This window comes from Oncorhynchus mykiss, chromosome 11, assembly GCF_013265735.2.
Source record: "Oncorhynchus mykiss isolate Arlee chromosome 11, USDA_OmykA_1.1, whole genome shotgun sequence".
NCBI classification, from domain to species: Eukaryota; Metazoa; Chordata; class Actinopteri; order Salmoniformes; family Salmonidae; genus Oncorhynchus; species Oncorhynchus mykiss.
Window position 1 is genome coordinate 16,994,603 of NC_048575.1, and position 18,869 is coordinate 17,013,471.

Sequence of the window (18,869 nt, forward strand, 5' to 3'; positions counted from 1 at the left end):
TGTCCAAAATAAGCACAATGAGCTTATTTTGAACCTTAACTTGTCACCTGCCTTCCCGCCATTGGGAAAACGACTCACATAGGGAGTTAGGGCGGAGACATGAGCATTATATACTGATTTCTGGTGTAAATGGGAAGCTATTTAGACCCCTTTTATAAAATGTTACGGTACAGCCTTATTCTAAAATTGATTAAGTAGTTTTCCCCCTCTCAATCTACACACAATACCCCATAATGACGAAGCAAAAACTGTTTTTTTTAGCAATTGGTGAAAATGTATAACTTTAAAAAAAAACTGAAATATCACATTTACATAAGTATTCATCCCCTTTACTCCGTACTTTGTTTAAGCACCTTTGGCAGTGATTACAGCCTTGACTCTTCTCGGGTATGACACTACATTTCTCCGTTCATCTTTCCCTCGACCCTGACAAGTCTCCCAGTCCCTGCCGCTGAAAAACATCCACACAGCATGCTTCACCGTAGGGATGGTGCCAGGATTCCTCCAGACGTGGCATTCAGGCTGAAGAGTTCAATCTTGGTTTCATCAGACCAGAGAATCTTGTTTCTCCTGGTCTGAGAGTCCTTTAGGTGCATTTTGCAAATTCCAAGTAGGCTGTCGTGCCTTTTACTGAGGAGTTGCGTCCGTCTGGCAACTCTACCAAGAAGGCCTGATTTGGTGGTGTGCTGCAGAGATGATTGTCCTCCCATCTCCACAGAGGAACTTTGTCAGAGTGACCATCAGGTTCTTGGTCACCTCCCTGACCAAGGCCCTTCTCCTCTGATTGCTCAGTTTGGCTGGGCAGCCAGCTCAAGGAATGATGGATGCCACTTAGTTGGTGGGGACCTTCAATGCTGCAGAAATGTTTCAGTACCCTTCCCCAGATCTGTGCCTCGACACAATCGTGTCTCGGAGCTCTACGGGCAATTCCTTCGACCTCGTGGTTTGGTTTTTGCTCTGACATGCACTGTCAACTGTGGGACCTTATATAGACGTGTGTGCCTTTCCAAATCATGTCCAATCAATTGAATTTACCACATGTGGACTCCAATCACGTTGTAGAAACATCTCAAGGACGATCAATGGAAACAGGACGCACCTGAGCTCAATTTTGAGTCTCATAGCAAAGGGTCTGAATACTTGTGTAAATAAGGTATTTCTGTTTGTTTTTTTATGTGCAAAAATGTCTAAAATCTGTTTTTGCTTTGTCATTATGGGCTATTATGTGTAGATTGATAATTCATTCAAATATTGAATCCATCTGAGAATAAGGCTGTAACGTAACAAAATGTGGAAAAAGTCAAGGGTCTGAATACTTTCCGAAAGCAGTATATATCGCCCAGCCCTATAATGCAGTCAAGATGCTCTCAATGGTGCAGCTGTTTAACTTTTTGAGGATCCGAGGGCCCATGTCAAATCTTTTCAGCCTCCTGAGGGGGAAGAGGCGTTGTTTTGCCCTCTTGACATCTGTGTTGGTGTATGGGTACCGTGATCAATCCTTAGTGATGTGGACACTGTGGAACTTTAAGCTCTCGACCTGCTCCACTACAGCTTGTCGACGTGAATGAGGGCGTGCTCGGCCCTACGTTTTCTGTAGTCCATGATTAGCTCCTTTGTCTTGCTGACGTTGAGGGAGAGAATCATTAGCTGAAGCAGAAGAAACAGACTGTGGTCAATAGCGCCAAGAAGGGGGTTCACACTGGACCTGACCCACCCTGTGGAGTACAGCATCCTGGACTCTGCCAACTTCGTAAGTTACCTGCACCGCTTCACCGGACACCATAGGGCTACTGCCCATGGTCTTCATCATTAAACAGGCTAGGGATATTATGCTTTATCATTGTGTAATGTTTGTCTAACTCTGTGTGTGGATTATGGTAACATTCCCTAGCTGACTAGGGTTCTTTTCCCTAGTCACTGCTCTTTCCAACATGAAACCTTTCTCAACGAGAGGGTAAAGGTCAATGGCAAGACAGGAAATCTGGCAAATGTAGTCGAGATCAACCTTCTGAAAAACAAGATCCACGTCACAGAACCAGCTTTCCAAGAGGTAAGCTATTGGTGTCGATAGTCTACTACTACTAATAACTCCATTGAGTGTGCCTTTTTTAACTAGGAGTAGGTTTGAGGAACTCCCTGGCCTCAACCCTTTAGGACAGGTCTGAGGTGTACTCCTCCCCTTCTTTGACATCAAACTACTCCTCTCCCATTGGTCCACAGGTACCTGAAGAAGAACAACCTCCGTGATTGGTTGAGAGTCGTGTTGTCAGACAAGGAGACTTACGAGCTTAGATACTTCCAGATCAGCCAGGAAGAGGACAATGACGAGTAGAGCCAAGCTCCGCCCACCTGCCCCAGCATGCAGGACTGGAGACTGGCCAGTCCGTCACACTTGTCACTTGTTTGTGAGGGAAAGTCTTCTGTGAGAGACATTTGTATTTGTCAGTGGATAGACTGTAAACTTCAGTGTGTCATCAAGTCTCTAGTTTTGATGGGAGAATAAATTAGATCAACAAAACAGCCCTGGTGTGTTCTGCTTGAATATTTTGTGGGTGCATGACTGTTTCAATGAAGTATGAAGTTCAGTGAGAAATGATTGTTACAGAACTTCTCAGATGACTATCATAGGTGTAATTCCCAGTATGTCCACCTGATGTCACCAGACGCTGTTACTGCATCCTGCCCTGCTGTTATATTGTTATAGTCATCTGAGATAGTATAGTAGTGCGAATCAGGACCGCTAATGGCAATGCTGGCTAAACTGGAAGGTTTACAATGTAAAATAAATAACCTCACTGCTGCTCTACTCTATGAAGATGGAGTATGTGATTATCATACTATAAGCAGAGCACAAACCCTCCCATACCATCTGTGCTTTACCTGACCCCACTGTAGATGCTTTCAGTTCACTATAACTCAAACAAATCCTTCTAACCAGCAAACTGTTTGTAGCAGCACTCTGTATAAGGTATGGTGAACTGAGTCCGATTCAGAACCGCAGGTGGTTTTCCTGTTGTCCCATTGCTGCCAAGATACTTTTGTATATATATAGTGTATGTAGACACCCTTTCAAATTAGCACACAGACATGCAGTCACCATAGACAAACATTGGCAGTAGAATGGCCTTACTGAAGAGCTCAGTGACTTTCAATGTGGCACTGTCATAGGATGCCACCTTTCCGAGAAGTCAGTTTGCCAATTTCAGCCCTGCTAGAGCTGCTCCGGTCAACTGTAAGTGCTGTTATGGTGACGTGGAAAAGTATAAGAGTAGCAACGGCTCAGCCGCGAAGTGGTAGGCCACACAAGCTCACAGAATGGGACCGCTGAAGCGCAAAGCGCATAAAATGGCAACACTCACTACTGAGTTCCAAACTGCCTCTGGAAGCGACATCAGCACAGTAACTGTTTGTTGGAGCTTCATGAAATGGGTTTCCATGGCCGAGCAGCTACACAGAGGCTTAAGATCACCATGCGCAATGCCAAGGGTCAGCTGGAGTGGTGTAAAGCTCGCTTGGACTCTGGAGCAGTGGAAATGCTTTCTCTGGAGTGATGAATCACGCTTCACCATCTGGCAATCCAACGGACGAATCTGGGTTTGGTTAATGCCAGGAGAACGCTATGTGCCCCCATGCATAGTGTCAACTGTAAATTTTAGAGTAGGAATAATGGTCTGGGACAGTTTTTTTATGGTTCGGGCTAAGCCCCTTGGTTCCAGTGTAGGGAAATCTTAACTCTACAGGACAATGATATTCTAGAAGATTCTGTGCTTCCAACTTTGTGGCACCTGTTTTGGGAAGGTCCTTTCCTGTTTCAACATGACAATGTCTCTGTCCACAAAGCGAAGTCCATACAGAAATGGTTTGCCGAGATCGATGTGGAAGAACTTGATTGGCCTGCACAGAGCTCTGAACTCAACCCTATCGAACATCTTTGGGATGAATTGGAACGCCGACTGCGAGCCAGGCCAAATCGCCAAACATCATTGCCCGACCTCACTAATGCTCTTGTGGCTGAATGGAAGCAAGTCCCCGCAGCAACGTTCCAACATCTAGTGGAAAGCCTTCCCAGAAGAGTGGAGGCTGTTATACAGCAAAGGGGTGACCAATGAATGCCCATGGTTTTTAGCCATGTAGTTTATGATCTGGACAAAACGGTGAGAAGCTCCCCTTCTCCGTTCCTCTTCACTATGTGGTAGCAGTTAGCTCCTCTATCCTTTATAGTGTTCGATATGTTAGATTGGCAGTGAATTTTATTAAGCTGTTATGTTATATAATCCTACCTTGGCTGATGTGTCAGAATGTCAGTAAATGCTTTATATTCCCAGGAGCAGAGTAATGTTTTCCTGGGACTGATCCCACCCTTTCATCTGTGAGAGTGTGTATATGTGCGTGTGTACATGTGTTAGTTATCTTTGTCGTGCTGGAGACTAGTGTGTGGAACCGTTCACAGTAACAGCTTGTTTTGAGGTGACCTGGGCTCGATACCTGGTTAGTTGTGTGTGTGGATGCATGGGTGTATCTGGTCCTGCTTCCCACTCGCTGATCTGCTGTCTCATCTGCTGTAGATAAAACACACCGCCTCAGGAATGCCCATTTCACCCTGCAACTTCCCACTAGCGTGTGTCCATCTGTAATAGTGAAACTCTACACACCCCTTGTGTAACAGAGTAAGAACCTATATCCTGTTGTATTTGTGGAATTTTGCCCAAATTTGTTAGTTTCACAAATTCAATTAATGTTATTGAGTTCCTGTTAAAATATATCTATAGCTTAATTTATTTATATTGACATGTTTAATTAATGCGTAATTGACTGACATCCTGTGGTTGGTTGACGATATTGCACCCCATCTTCTCTTATTTTTGCGCACAATTTTCTGGAATTAATGGTAGATCGGAAGTCCTTCTCCACTCCTTGCCCAGTTTAAAAGCATTTTTTTTAAATATATAATTCCGTCCAAACTGTCAGGATTTGTATTAACAAATGTACAACGTATTAACATGTAGTTTGTCATAATGGGAAAGTGTATTTTGGTTTTAACCGTGTTTTCATGCTAACTTGTTAGCTATGCTAGCGCTCGTCCTGTTAGATATGTCAGAAATATTAGAGACAGGAGGAGTTGCAAATGAATGGAGGAACAACGTATAACGTCCCACCCAGCAGACTGTCGACCAATCGCCTTCACGTAGTCATTCGGCGTTACGCAATCCATTTTCAAAGTCAGGGTACGAGTTGATTAACTTGCCTATTCTACTCGAATGTACGTAATATCACGATTCCAAAGACATATACAATATTACAGATAGAAAGTTAATTATGTGACATTTTTTTAAAAATATTTGTAATGTTGTACTTATTGTCGACGAAATTCATTGTAATGTTGGGTTTTTGATCTAGCGCCCTCCTTGTCCCAGAATCGCCCAGAATGCACCGCGTGGCCCATTGCGGTAGCATGTGCAACGTACACAATGGGCGTTGGTCCGATTCCAGCGGAGTTCCCCATCTCTTCAAAAGCATTTTGGGCCATGTACACTGTTAGCTAGCATGTTTCCTGCTCACCAGACGTGCTACCTTGACCCAGACCAGCTGTTTCGACTCTCCGTCAACCTGTCTCTCTCACTGGCTGCAGTCCAAATACGTTATTTTTACCTTATTTTTTGTATCTCTCTCTCGCTCTCTCCCACTACCGCACCTACTGTTACGACCTCAGAATCACAGATAGAACAACGAGACAACTAATGAGACAGATATTTCACCAGATGTGCCTTATTTCAATGTGATGTTGTTTCAGTCCCATATGTCATGTCTTTCTGGAATGGCCTTTTAAGTAATATTCATTGGAAAAACGTTTAGAAGTTTCTTCTAACTAATACGTTTAAATACGTTTCTTATAAATTAATTCCACAAGTGCTACCATACTAAACATAATCTTGAAGTTTAAAAAAAAAATAGACATTGATGTTTCTTGTACCTTCTGTAATGAACAACCGGAGACTGCTTTTATTTTTTATTTTGGTGTTGCTCTTATACCCGGAAGCTGTGGCAAGATACAGTATCTGTAGATTGTTTGTAGATCATATACATGCACATTTTTCCCTACTTAAACTTTTTAATGTAAAGAATAACTGTCTCGTACAGTTATGGAATAAGTGATTTTGAAAGGGGTTTCCTGCTTGGAATTGTGTACATTGGATTTAGGCTCTCCCTCACGCATCTTTGGTTCATTGGTTGACACTGCGTGTCTGATTAACAGGACCAACAGGTGAGGCTGTTAGTCTGAGCAGACAGTCAGAACGAATGTGTGTGCGTTTGAGCATTTAGGCCTCTATTATTTTTTGTATTTTTTTGTTCTTTGAATTAGTTAATTCTATTCATTGCATTTTTTTGATGATTCATATCTTTATTTTTATATTATAAATAGATTTGGCTCTTCTGATATGCGAGCCGGCTCCCAACGTTCACCTACTAGAGCCAGCTCTTAGAGCCGACTCGTTCGCGAACGACCCATCACTACTCACTACCAAATATGCACAGTGCCAGCAATGGAGGGAGATAGATTTTGGTTGACATTCTTCTTTTTTATAAGGAGTGTAAGGCCTTATTGAGTTATTGCACACGCACACTTCACAGAGTAGGCGTTCCCTAACGGAAATATTCAAATACATGCTAGAATGGCATGGCTCTGCCCACCTAGAGCCTGGAGGTGTGGTGGGTCATTGTCCTGATGAAAAACAAATGATAGTCCCTCTAAGCGCAAACCAAAAGTTGTTTTAATTTAGGGGAAAGAATTAGGGCCTTGTTGCAAAATAAATGGATGATTTGGAGTGGATTTTTTTAACACAGGCTTCATTCTTTTCACTTTGTCATACAGGCCAGTCATGTGGAGTGAATGCAATGTTGTAGATCCTCTATATTTTCAAGTATTGTGGTGGCAGCATCGTGTTTTGCATATGTTTGTCACCTGCAAGGACTGGGGAGTTTGTCAGGATCACCCAAATATTTGAAAGGAGGAAAGCCTAGGTAAAAAGTTAGAGGAAAACCCACCATAGTCTTTTGAAAACCTAGCCATGTGATGGTTTTATTTCAATTAGACACATGTAATTGCTAAAGACACACCAGAATGGCTTTCCAAGAGGTGTTGAGTGTTTTTGAATGGTCCAGTGACTCCAGTCCTTAAATCTGCTTGAAAATCAGAGACAAGGTTTGAATATTGCTGTCCATCAATGATTCCCAACCAAATTTACAGAGCTTGTTCATTTTGACAAAAACAATGGATATGTTGCCCTAACAGTTGTGCAAAGTTGGTAGTATCTTATTCAAGATGATTCACAGCTGTAATGGCTGCCAAAGGTGATTCCATCGAGTATTAATTCTGGGGTGTGAAGACATATGCAATCAATACATTTTTCAGTGTACTGTAGATTTAATTTTAAGGCAGTAAAATGTGAACACTGTGCAAGGAGTGTGTAGACTTTCAATAGGCATTGTATGTGTGCGCCAGACATTAGTGTGTGTGTGCCATAAATCCAAGCATTCCTACACAGCATTCTGTCTGTGTGTGTGCTTCTTTTACTAAATCTCAGTGTTTCTGCTCTATATGCCGGAGCACTGTGAGCATGTACTGTATGAGAGAGCATGTGTGAGGGTGTATGTTCTCTTTAGCCCTGAGACTGATTGGTCCGACTGCAGGTTGGTAACCCAATCTGTTCTATCAGAAGACATGCAGATTACAATAATACATCACGAGCAGCACAGAAGCTATAACAATGTACTCAGCCCATACCTAGCCCAAATCAAAAGCCCCAACCCCTCTCCCCTACCGTACACCCCAGCCCTCAACACCACAAAAATAACCTGGAGAAGAGGGTAATTAAATATTAGCCCAGCTCCTCATTAAAGTCCTCTCCTCCATCTCTCTGTTCCGCAGCTCTGAGGGGTCTTAGATCTCTCCTCTCTGCTAACACTTAATCCACTGCTGGGATCCACTGGATCCAGGCCTGAGGGATCTAATATTAGAGAGCTGTTCATCAGATGAGACCAGCAACACACATACTATTGGTGTAGTGTAGTTAACCATTGACTGACTGTCAGTCTCTTTCCCCACTATAGACTCACAGACACCAAGCTCATTCCCAGGTCACTCCCACCATAGAGATCCTATTAAATTACTAGGGGCTATGTCATGAACCCTCAAAGTTCCAGAATTGGGTGAACATGGCAGCCATATTGCCCAGGGAGAAGTCCAAACCAGTGTATTTGGAATGAATGGCAGCAGAGGCATAATCCAGATTTTTACTTTTGCAAGATAAAAAAAAGGCATGTGATATATCAGAAATTGTGTAGTAGAATTATTGCCAAACGAAAATATGTTTATATAATTATAAATACAGGTTTTATACACCTTTTCTGTATACATAGCCTCTAAAATACATGTAAACAGACCATGAATATCTACATTTTTGTTTTCTTGGAAAAATGTGAGTGCTATTATATGATACAATATCAGTACAATTGCACAACTGCCATCTAAACCCTGACCTTTCTTTCCTTCCATGATGGGTTCATGTCCATTCTAGTATTGCAAAAACGTAAGAAGATTCTTTAGAAAAAAAGAAGTTCATAAGATATTTTATAATTGCAATTCCTCAACAATATTATAAGTATTAAGGATTTTTCTTATGAACTTCTCAAATATATTCATATAAATCTTCTTGTCACACCCTGACCTTAGAGATCCTTATTTATTCTCTATGTTTGGTTAGGTCAGGGTGTGACTCGGGTGGGAGAATCTATGTTTTCTATTTCTTTGTTGTTTTTGCCTAGTGTGGTTCCCAATCAGAGGCAGCTGTCTATCGTTGTCTGATTGGGGATCATATATAAGTTGTGATTTACCGTTTGGGTTTTGTGGGTAGTTATTTTCTGTTTAGCTGTTTTGTTGCCTGACAGAACTGTGCGTTTTGTTTTTTCTACTTTGTTATTTTGTTGCGTTGTTCAGTTTATTAAAAATCATGAACGCCTACCACGCTGCACCTTGGTCTCCTTCTTCAACCCACGAGAGCATTACACTTCTTAAGATGTGTGTTGCTAGGCAACCATTCTAGCTATCAATGGCAATCATGCTAGAATATTTCTTACTGAGATTACTGTTCTAAAACATGTTCTTGGGTTTAAAATAATCAATATTGAAACTTTCAGATTAAGTTTGTCAGTGAATTAAACATTTTAAATTGCTTTCATGAGCTTTGTCTCTCACTGCCCTGAGTTTAAGGCAAGGGTTTAGCTGTCTTGGAATTAATAACATTTTCAAGAACTTTATTTTCAATAATCAATTTTTTAAAAACGTTTTGCTTAAGGAGAAACTTAAGAAATAACGCAAGGGATAACAACTTTGCTTAACTTCTTCTCAAATCAAATTTTATTGGTCACATACACATGGTTAGCAGATGTTAATGCGAGTGTAGCAAAATGCTTGTGGTTCTAGTTCCGACCATGCAGTAATATCTAACAAGTAATCTAACAATTTCACAACAACAAAGGAATAAATATGAATATGTACATATAAATATATGGATGAGTGATGGCCGAACGCCATAGGCAAGATGCAGTAGATGGTGTAGAGTACAGTATATACCTATGAGATTAGTAATTTAGGGTATGTAAACATTATATAAAGTGGCATTGTTTAAAGTGACTAGTGATACATTTATTACATCCAATTTTTTATTATTAAAGTGGCTAGAGTTGAGTCAGTATGTTGGCAGCAGCCACTCAATGTTAGTGATGGATGTTTAACAGTCTGATGACCTTGAGATAGAAGCTGTTTTTCAGTCTCTCGGTCCCTGCTTTGATGCACCTGTACTGACCTCGCCTTCTGGATGATAGTGGGGTGAACAGGCAGTGGCTCGGGTGGTTGTTGTCCTTGATTATCTTTTTGGCCTTCCTGTGACATTGGGTGATGTAGGTGTCCTGGAGGGCAGATAATTTGCCCCCGGTGATGCGTTGTGCAGACCTCACTACCCTCTGGAGAGCCTTATGGTTGTGGGCGGAGCAGCTACCGTACCAGGCGGTGATACAGCCCAACATGATGCTCTCGATTGTGCATCTGTAAAGGTTTGTGAGTGTTTTTGGTGACAAGACAAATTTCTTCAGCCTCCTGAGGTTGAAGACGTGATGTTGCGCCTTCTTCACCACGCTGTCTGTGTGGGTGGACCATTTCAGTTTGTTGCGATGTGTACGCCGAGGAACTTAAAACTTTCCACCTTCTCCACTACTGTCCCTTCGATGTGGATAGGGGGGTGCTCCCTCTGCTGTTTCCTGAAGTCCACAATCATCTCCTTTGTTTTGTTGACGTTGAGTATGAGGTTATTTTCCTGACACCACACTCCGAGGGCCCTCATCTCCTCCCTGTAGGTCGTCTCGTCGTTGTTGGTAATCAAGCCTACCACTGTAGTGTCGTCTGCAAACTTGATGATTGAGTTGGAGGCGTGCATGGCCACGCAGTCATGGGTGAACAGGGAGTACAGGAGAGGGCTGAGAACGCACCCTTGTGAGTCCCCAGTGTTGAGGATCAGTGGGGTGTAGATGTTGTTTCCTACCCTCACCACCTGGGGGTGTCCCGTCAGAAAGTCCTGGACCCAGTTGCACAGGGTGGGGTCGAGACCCAGGGTCTCGAGCTAAATTAAGAGTTTGGAGGGTACTATGGTGTTAAATGCTGAGCTGTAGTCGATGAACAGCATTCTTACATAGGTATTCCTCTTGTCCAGATGGGTTAGGGCAGAGTGCAGTGTGATTGCGATTGCGTCGTCTGTGGACCTATTGGGGCGGTAAGCAAATTGGAGTGGGTCTAGTGTGTCAGGTAGGGTGGAGGTGATATGATCCTTGACTAGTCTCTCAAAGCACTTCATGATGACGGAAGTGAGTTTCGTTTAACTCAGTTACCTTAGCTTTCTTGGGAACAGGAACAATGGTGGCCCTCTTGAAGCATGTGGGAACAGCAGACTGGGATAGGGATTGATTGAATATGTCCGTAAACAAAACAGCCAGCTGGTCTGCGCATGCTTTGAGGACACGGCTAGGGATGCCGTCTGGGCCGCCAGCCATGCGAAGGTTAACACATTTAAATGTTTTAGTCACGTTGGCTGCAGTGAAGGAGAGCCCGCAGGTTTTGGTAGTGGGCCGTGTTGGTGGCACTGTATTGTCCTCAAAGCGAGCAAAGAAGTTGTTTAGTTTGTCTGGGAGCAAGATATCGGACAGCCTGACCGGGCTGGCTTTCTTTTTGTAGTCCGTGATTGACTGTAGACCCTGCCACATACCTCTCATGTCTGAGCCGTTGAATTGCAAATTTCTTAGGTCTACAGTTAAGGAAAAAATGGCAGTTAAGAAGAAATTTCTTCTTTAAAAGGTTTTGTGAATCTGGGGCCTGGGCAGCTCCACGCAGATACACATGCCCAGGCTGGCTCCTTGGTGATGAATAATATATATGTTTCTGATCATATGGACCAGCTTCTGAATAACTTCCAGTTTGTCCTTGGCTGCTCTCTACAGAGGACAGGGAACCAGTGGCAATTTTAGCATGGGACAAAAAAACAATTCATGCCAGAAAAGCCACTACACAACACTAAACAATACATTCATTGAACTATAAAGGTGACAAACTGTACCCACCAATTGTTAGGGCCTTCATAAAGCTGTCCCAACAGCAGTCCCAACACCTTACCACTGCTACACCTGGCTATCAGTGGAGCCTTGTCTGGCAGCGAAACTGTTCATTCAGCCTCATTTACTGCTTTTAGAAAAACATAGCTGATATGGCTGACTTGCTTAAACAAATGTGGTTTCCACTAACAATTGAAATGTACAAACTATGGCATAAAGGGACGACAAGCAGATAAGAGTCAATCTGTAATTTCTATTAAGACATTAATGAGCGAGCTAGGACGGACATAGTCACTATAACTATTTGTTTAGCACTTTTGAAATGTACGGTGACATAATTCAGAACATGGGACGTTCTTACAGTGTTCTACCTGTACACCAAGTCAGAACCGTAGGATAAATAAATCAAACATATAAGCAGACAATGAAAGCGCTTACAAAATTCAATGATTACATTTCTCTAAAACAGGTAATAGGCTACATGAGCACCACCAAGTCAGAACAGTAGGGGAAATTAAGAGGGGAAAATAGAACAAATTATTAGGGTGAGGCACATGGGTTACTAACATCTTAATACACAACATACACTTAGTGTTACTTTCTTAGCTACAGTATACATATCTCCCTGGCATATTACATAATTTATGCAGGAGCATACAATACATTTTTGGACTCACCTTGTTGTGCTGTGCTCACTTGAACAGGAAGGTGCCGTGGGGGACCTTCGTGGGCAAATTTTGTCATCAGTGTGGCATTCTCTGGATTTATGGTGCTTTCAAAACAACTGGGAACTCAGGGGGAAAAAAACAAGGTCGAATCATAATGATCTTTAGGTCGTAGCTCTAGAAAGAGGCTGGATTTACAATTCCGAGTTGGATGACAGTTCAAAATGTATTTTCCCAGTCGAAACTTCCCAGTTGTCTTGAACTCACTGAGTTTTCAAAGTTCCTAGTTAAGTTGTTTTGAGCACGGCACAAATCATGCTTCATTGACAGCATGGCAAATGTTTTTATGTTTATAATTTTAAACTTGGAAAAGAGACCCTTAATCCCAGATTTGGGACCACATACCACTCCACTGAATAGCAGGCTAGTGATTAGCCACTGTCAGGGATTCCTTCCAAACCATTCATTGTTGAATTTGCGATTTCCAACTTGTTGTGTAATGTTTATGTCCAATGGCTGATGAGCACCAATACGTTTTATTTATAATTTCTCTTCATAATTTCATAAGGATTTGCCAGTGTATTGTCAACTTGATTCATGATGATGACTGCTAGACAAGATTTTGAAAGTATGATGTTGACTGTCCTTGAGCAGTCCAATCAAAGCTACTGTAGATATAACGTGATTTGACGTAATTTTACCTGTGGCCAATGACCTTGAGCCTTATTTGATGGGTACTTTTAATGTAACCCTATGGCAGCACCCAAGAGGCTTGAATTTTTTTGCTCTACCCTTAGATTTGGAGGTGACATAGTGTTCCGATGAGTGACAGAACACTGAGCCAATCACGGCGCAACTAAAGGACATTTCTAACCCCTAAGCTCCATATTTTCCGCTTGCTGCCCCACCACCACAGAAACACACTAAGCTAACATCTGCATTTTGGAGCTGCCTTACTCAAGAAAGCAAAAAATGAGACTGTGTTTGTATGCAGCTTTATTAACTCAATGATTATTATTAAACTTTTTTATTTTTTATTTAGGTGGGGCACTGCATGGAACCAAGTTAAAGCTCCTCTATCTGCCGATTCCTCTGAGCAAGCACCAAACCGGTGAGTGTTCATTCTCAGTTCTGTGTGTGTGAGATGAAAATCTAAAGATGTTTTTTACTGTGTGTATCGTGCTACTCACCTCTCTGTTGTGGCCTCATATGTCTGTCAGTCACCTGAAGGTTCTTTGTCATGAAGCAGCAGCCTACATATGGAAATCTGTTTTTTCCCCCATAGACTTCTCATTCTATTTTTCCCTCAGGGAAATGTAACTTGTTTAAATCCTTTAATAATGGAATTGTCTGTAGTGTAAGTTAGTTGTAGACTGAGGGTAGTTTGTTGTCTGCTGAAGTTGGTGTAGCTCTCCAATGTGATAGGGGATCAGGTGCTGTCTGATTAATGTTTTAGAAGGAGTCTCATTCTAGTGAGAGAGGAGAAAAGATGACGCCTGGGTATTCTAATGTTGTAGTTATAGTCCTACTTGCATCACCTATAACCCACTCACAAATGCCCAATTGTCTGTCTCTCCATCAATCTGTCTGACTAACATTTACAACCACAAAAGTGGTTTTCTGTCTTTTTACAGAGACCTCAGAGCAAACTTCAACTCCAGAACAGTGTGGACTGAAGCTGTCATGGTCAGTGGTGGAAAAAGTATTGAATTGTCATACTACAGTAAAAGTAAATAGAAAATGACTCAAGTAAAAGTCTAAGTCTAAGTCATGTCCAGTTTAATTTACTTCAGGTGGACTCCAAGTTGTAGAAACATCTCAAGGATGATCAATGGAAACAGGGTGCACCTGAGCTCAATTTAGTCTCATAGCAAAGGGTCTGAATACTTATGTAAATAAGGTATTTCTGTTTTTTATTTTTAATACATTTGCAAACATTTCTAAAAGCCTGTTATGGGGTATTGTGTGTAGATTGACAAGGGGAAATCATTATTTTATCTATTTTAGAATAAGGCTGTAACGTAACAAAATGTGGAAAAATGTGGAAAAAATACTTTCCGAATGCACTGTATTTTTTTGTAAGTATATATTTATATACAGTACCAGTCAAAGGTTTGGACACACCTACTTTTTCCAGGGTTTTCTTTATTTGACTATTGTCTACATTGTATAATAATATTGAAGACATCAACACTATGAAAAAAGACATGGAATCATGTAGTAACCAAAAAAGTGTTAATAAACAACTCAAAATATATGTTATATTCGAGATTCTTCAAGGTAGCCACCCTTTACCTTGATGACAGCTTTGCACACTCTTGGCATTCTGGTTGTAATTTTGGGTAGAGCAGACATTTCCATATATGTTTGTTAGCTCCATGTGTGACAACACCAGTCCTATTTATGATATCATTTACAAAGATTATACTTTTTTTTAGATTGTTTTTTTTTTAACCAATTAATATATTTGAGTTTAACCTTAAAATTTGTTGTATTATTTGTACTGTCATTTCTGGTGGATTTAACTGAAATTGCAACCAACATTCAATGGCTTGTTTTAAAAATAACGGTGTTTTGGAGAAATAGTAACCGATGTTCTTTTGATAAGTGTGTGAATTGGACCATTTTCCTGTCCTGTTAAACATAAAAAATGTAATGAGTACTTTTGGGTGTCAGGGAAAATGTATGGAGTAAAAAATACATTATTTGCTTTAGGAATGTAGTGAAGTAAAATTTGTCAAAAATATAAATAGTAACATAAAGTACGGATGCCCCCAAAAAAGTAAGTAGTACTTTAAAGTATTTTTACTTCAGTACTTTACACCACTGACAGAGAGAGATCCCTAAATGAGAGGGAAATAATGATTAAGGATGAATACATAGGAAAGGCGGAAACACACCCCTCCCCTGTTCCCACCGCTATGTCAGAATGGCTGAGGTGTGTGTCGCGAGGCAGTGCATTACAGCCTGTACTCCCGCCTGCTCAGGACCAAACCTGTTGGCAGGATGTGTCAGGGTCAGAGTTCAGCGATGATATCACATAGGTGGGTGGGCTGGGTAGGGTCCTGATGACAGCTGACCTGGTGTCAGTAGGGGTGGGGAGTTGCATTGGCACGGGGATGTACGTGGTTGCTGGGCTGGTTGCCAAGGAGATGAAAGGGCTGGGAGTGATCCTGTCCTTCATCATTGCTGCTGTGGCTTCTAAACTGTCAGGTCACACACACACGCACGCACACACACACACGTACGTTTGACGTGTATGTGTTCAACCTGGTTCAAATGTGTGTCTCTCCTCCAGGTGTGTATTATGCAGAGTTCGTCATGCGTGTCCCTAAAACAATAGTCAGCCTTCACCTATAGCTACGTCACAGTGGGTGAGTGTACGGCCTTTTTCATTGGCTGAATCTGATCCCCGGGTACCTGATTGGTACAGCAACACCTGGGGACACTAAGAGGCCGGAGTGAGTGAGTGAGTGAGGGTATGTGTTTGTACGACCAGATTGGATGGAGGATCAGACTCATCGATCTTTGATCCTGATAGCTCCAGCTACCAATCGAGCGGTGTTGCAAGTGAATCTGACAAGTCGGGTAGCTTCCACACCAGCCCTTCCTTGCTGTTGAAGAGGGTTCTGGGTAGGGGTTACTCCATCCTGCGTGTCTGCCTGGGGATTCCCAACGACTCAGTCCATACCACCTCGTCCTCCAGTCTCATGATGACACACTGCATCTCCTCCTCTTCCTCCTCTCCTTTCTCGTCTGAGCCACCGTCATCTTCAGCGTGGAGTGAGGGACCGGAAAGAGCGACGCCGTTTCAGGGATTGTAGCGGGAAAAATTACAACCCTACTGGTGGTGGTTGTGCACCAGCTGGAGAGTGGTCGGCGCCTGCCCTACTTGGCATCATGCGTTCCGTGCATCCCCGCGGTATCCATCTTGTTACACTCTTACCTGATGTTGAAACTGTAGCCTCTCATCTGGGCACGCATTGCTGTCTGTTGCACACTGGGTACGTTATGCTGTGTCACTTCTACACTTGTCACTTTCATCATGTGGAGAAGAGAGCTTCCTCTATCCCCCCTCTCTCCCTCCATTCCCTCTCTCTCCCTCTATCACCCTTCTCTCCCTCCATTCCCCTCTCTACCTGTCTCCCTCCATCCTCCCTCTATCCCTCTATCCCCCCTCTCTCCCTCCATCCCCCTCTCTCCCTCTCTCCCTATATCCCCCCTCTCTCCTTCCATCCCCCCTCTCTCCCTCCACCCCCCTCTCTCCCTCTATCCCCCTCTCTCCCTCTATCCCCCTCCCTCTCTCTATCCCCCTCTCTCCCTCTAACCCCCTCTCTCCCCTCTCTCCCTCTATCCCCCTCTCTCCCTCTATCCCCCTCTCTCCCTCTATCCCCCCTCCCTCCCTCTATCCCCCTCTCTCCCTCTAACCCCCTCTCTCCCCTCTCTCCCTCCATCCCCCCTCTCTCCCTCTATCCCCCTCTCTCCCTCTATCCCCCTCTCCCCCTCCCTCCCTCTATCCCCCTCTCTCCCTCCATCCCCCCTCTCTCCCTCTATCCCCCTCTCTCCCTCCATCCCCCCTCTATCCCCCTCTCTCCCTCCATCCCCCCTCTATCCCCCTCTCTCCCTCCATCCCCCCTCTCTCCCTCTATCCCCCTCTCTCCCTCCATCCCCCTCTCTCCCTCCATCCCCCCTCTCTCCCTCTATCCCCCTCTCTCCCTTTATCCCCCCTCTCTCCCTCATCCCCCCTCTCTCCGTCCATCTCCCCTCTCTCTCTCTATCCCCCCATCTCCCCTCTCTCTCTCTATCCCCCTCTCTCTGCCTCTATAACCCCTCTCTCCCTCCATCCCCCTCTCTCCCTACATCCCCCCTCTCTCCCTACATCCCCCCTCTCTCCTTCCATCCCCCTCTCTCCCTACATCCCCCATCTCTCCCTCCATCCCCCTCTCTCCCTACATCCCCCTCTCTCCCTACATCCCCCCTCTCTCCCTCCATCCCCCTCTCTCCCTCCATCCCCCTCTTTCCCTACATCCCCCCTCTCTCCCTACATCCCCCCTCTCTCCCTCCATCCCCCCTCTCTCCCTCCATCCCCCTCTCTCCCTCCATCCCCCTCTTTCCCTACATCCCCCTCTCTCCCTCCACCCCCTCTCTCCCTCCATCCCCCTCTTTCCCTACATCCCCCTCTCTCCCTCCATCCCCCTCTTTCCCTACATCCCCCCTCTCTCCCTCCATCCCCCTCTCTCCCTCCATCCCCCTCTTTCCCTACATCCCCCCTCTCTCCCTACATCCCCCCTCTCTCCCTCCATCCCCCTCTTTCCCTACATCCCCCCTCTTTCCCTACATCCCCCCTCTCTCCCTCCATCCTCCTCTCTCCCTACATCCCCCCTCTTTCCCTACATCCCCCTCTCTCCCTACATCCCCCCTCTCTCCCTCCATCCCCCTCTCTCCCTACATCCCCCCTCTCTCCCTACATCCCCCCTCTCTCCCTACATCCCCCCTCTCTCCCTCCATCCCCCTCTCTCCCTCCATCCCCCTCTCTCCCCGGAACAGCTCCTTGGAGATCTGCACCAGAGAGGGACTGGCTCATCCTAGCACCTACCAGCGCTATGACGATCACTTCAATGACACCTTTTCCCCTGACAACGACCTTAACCTCCAGGACAACCAGGAAGAGGGGTGCTACCAGGACTGTAAGCGGAGAAAGGCTACCACTACCAACAGCAAAACCAGGATCAGAACCAGTATCAAGATGGGAACCAAGATGGCCAAGATCCCAGTACCAGGACGAAAACCAGTATGAAGATTGCTCCCAGTATCAGAATCAATCAGGTTACTACTCCGGCCCTCAGAGCTCCACTAGGGGACCCAGGGGACAAACCAATCAGGGCTACACATCCAGGGACAAACCAATCAAGGCTACATAGATCCAGGGACAAACCAATCAGGGCTACACAGATCCACAGGAAACTGAGGGCTCCTCTTATGAGTGACTGCTGCAATGGAACACACCCACTTCCTGGGTACTATATTCTTAGAAAGGAAAGTGCTATCTAGAACCTAAAACGGTTATTCGGCTGTCCCCATACAGTAGGAGAACTATTTGAAGAACCCCTTTTGGTTCCAGGTAGAACTCTTTTGGGTTCCATGTAAAACCCTTTCCACAGAGGGTTCTACATTGAACACACAAGAGTTCAACCTGGAGCCAAAAAGGGTTATCCTATGGGGACAGCCGAAGAACCCTTTTGGAACCTTTTTTTGAAAGAGTGTAGAGGAGAGGAAGGGCAGAGGGCTCCTGAATCAACCCCTAGCCCCGCCCCTTACAATGTACACCAAAGGCACTTGAGTAGACCTGAGAGGACAGGACAGGTGATCAATATGGTAATGATTCCACCTGGACTATCAAAGGGCAAAATATTGATACCTATCCAATCCTCTTAGATCTACAGTAATGCCTAGAGGGTCGCTTTCAGGGGGAGCGAGAGAGGGACGAGAGAAGAGAAACCCCCTCATCATGCTGGGGATGGACAGATGAGATGATTAATTAATGAGTGA

At 44.1% G+C, this 18,869-nt stretch overlaps 1 long non-coding RNA gene across 1 annotated transcript; it reads left to right on the forward strand.

The window, feature by feature from the left end:
• Positions 1-1,358: 1,358 nt before the first annotated feature.
• On the forward strand, positions 1,359-2,509 carry LOC118937438. The gene is made up of 3 exons (XR_005034788.1): positions 1,359-1,750; positions 1,900-2,050; positions 2,221-2,509. It is a non-coding gene; the product is annotated as an uncharacterized LOC118937438 (long non-coding RNA).
• The last annotated feature ends 16,360 nt before the right edge of the window (positions 2,510-18,869 follow it).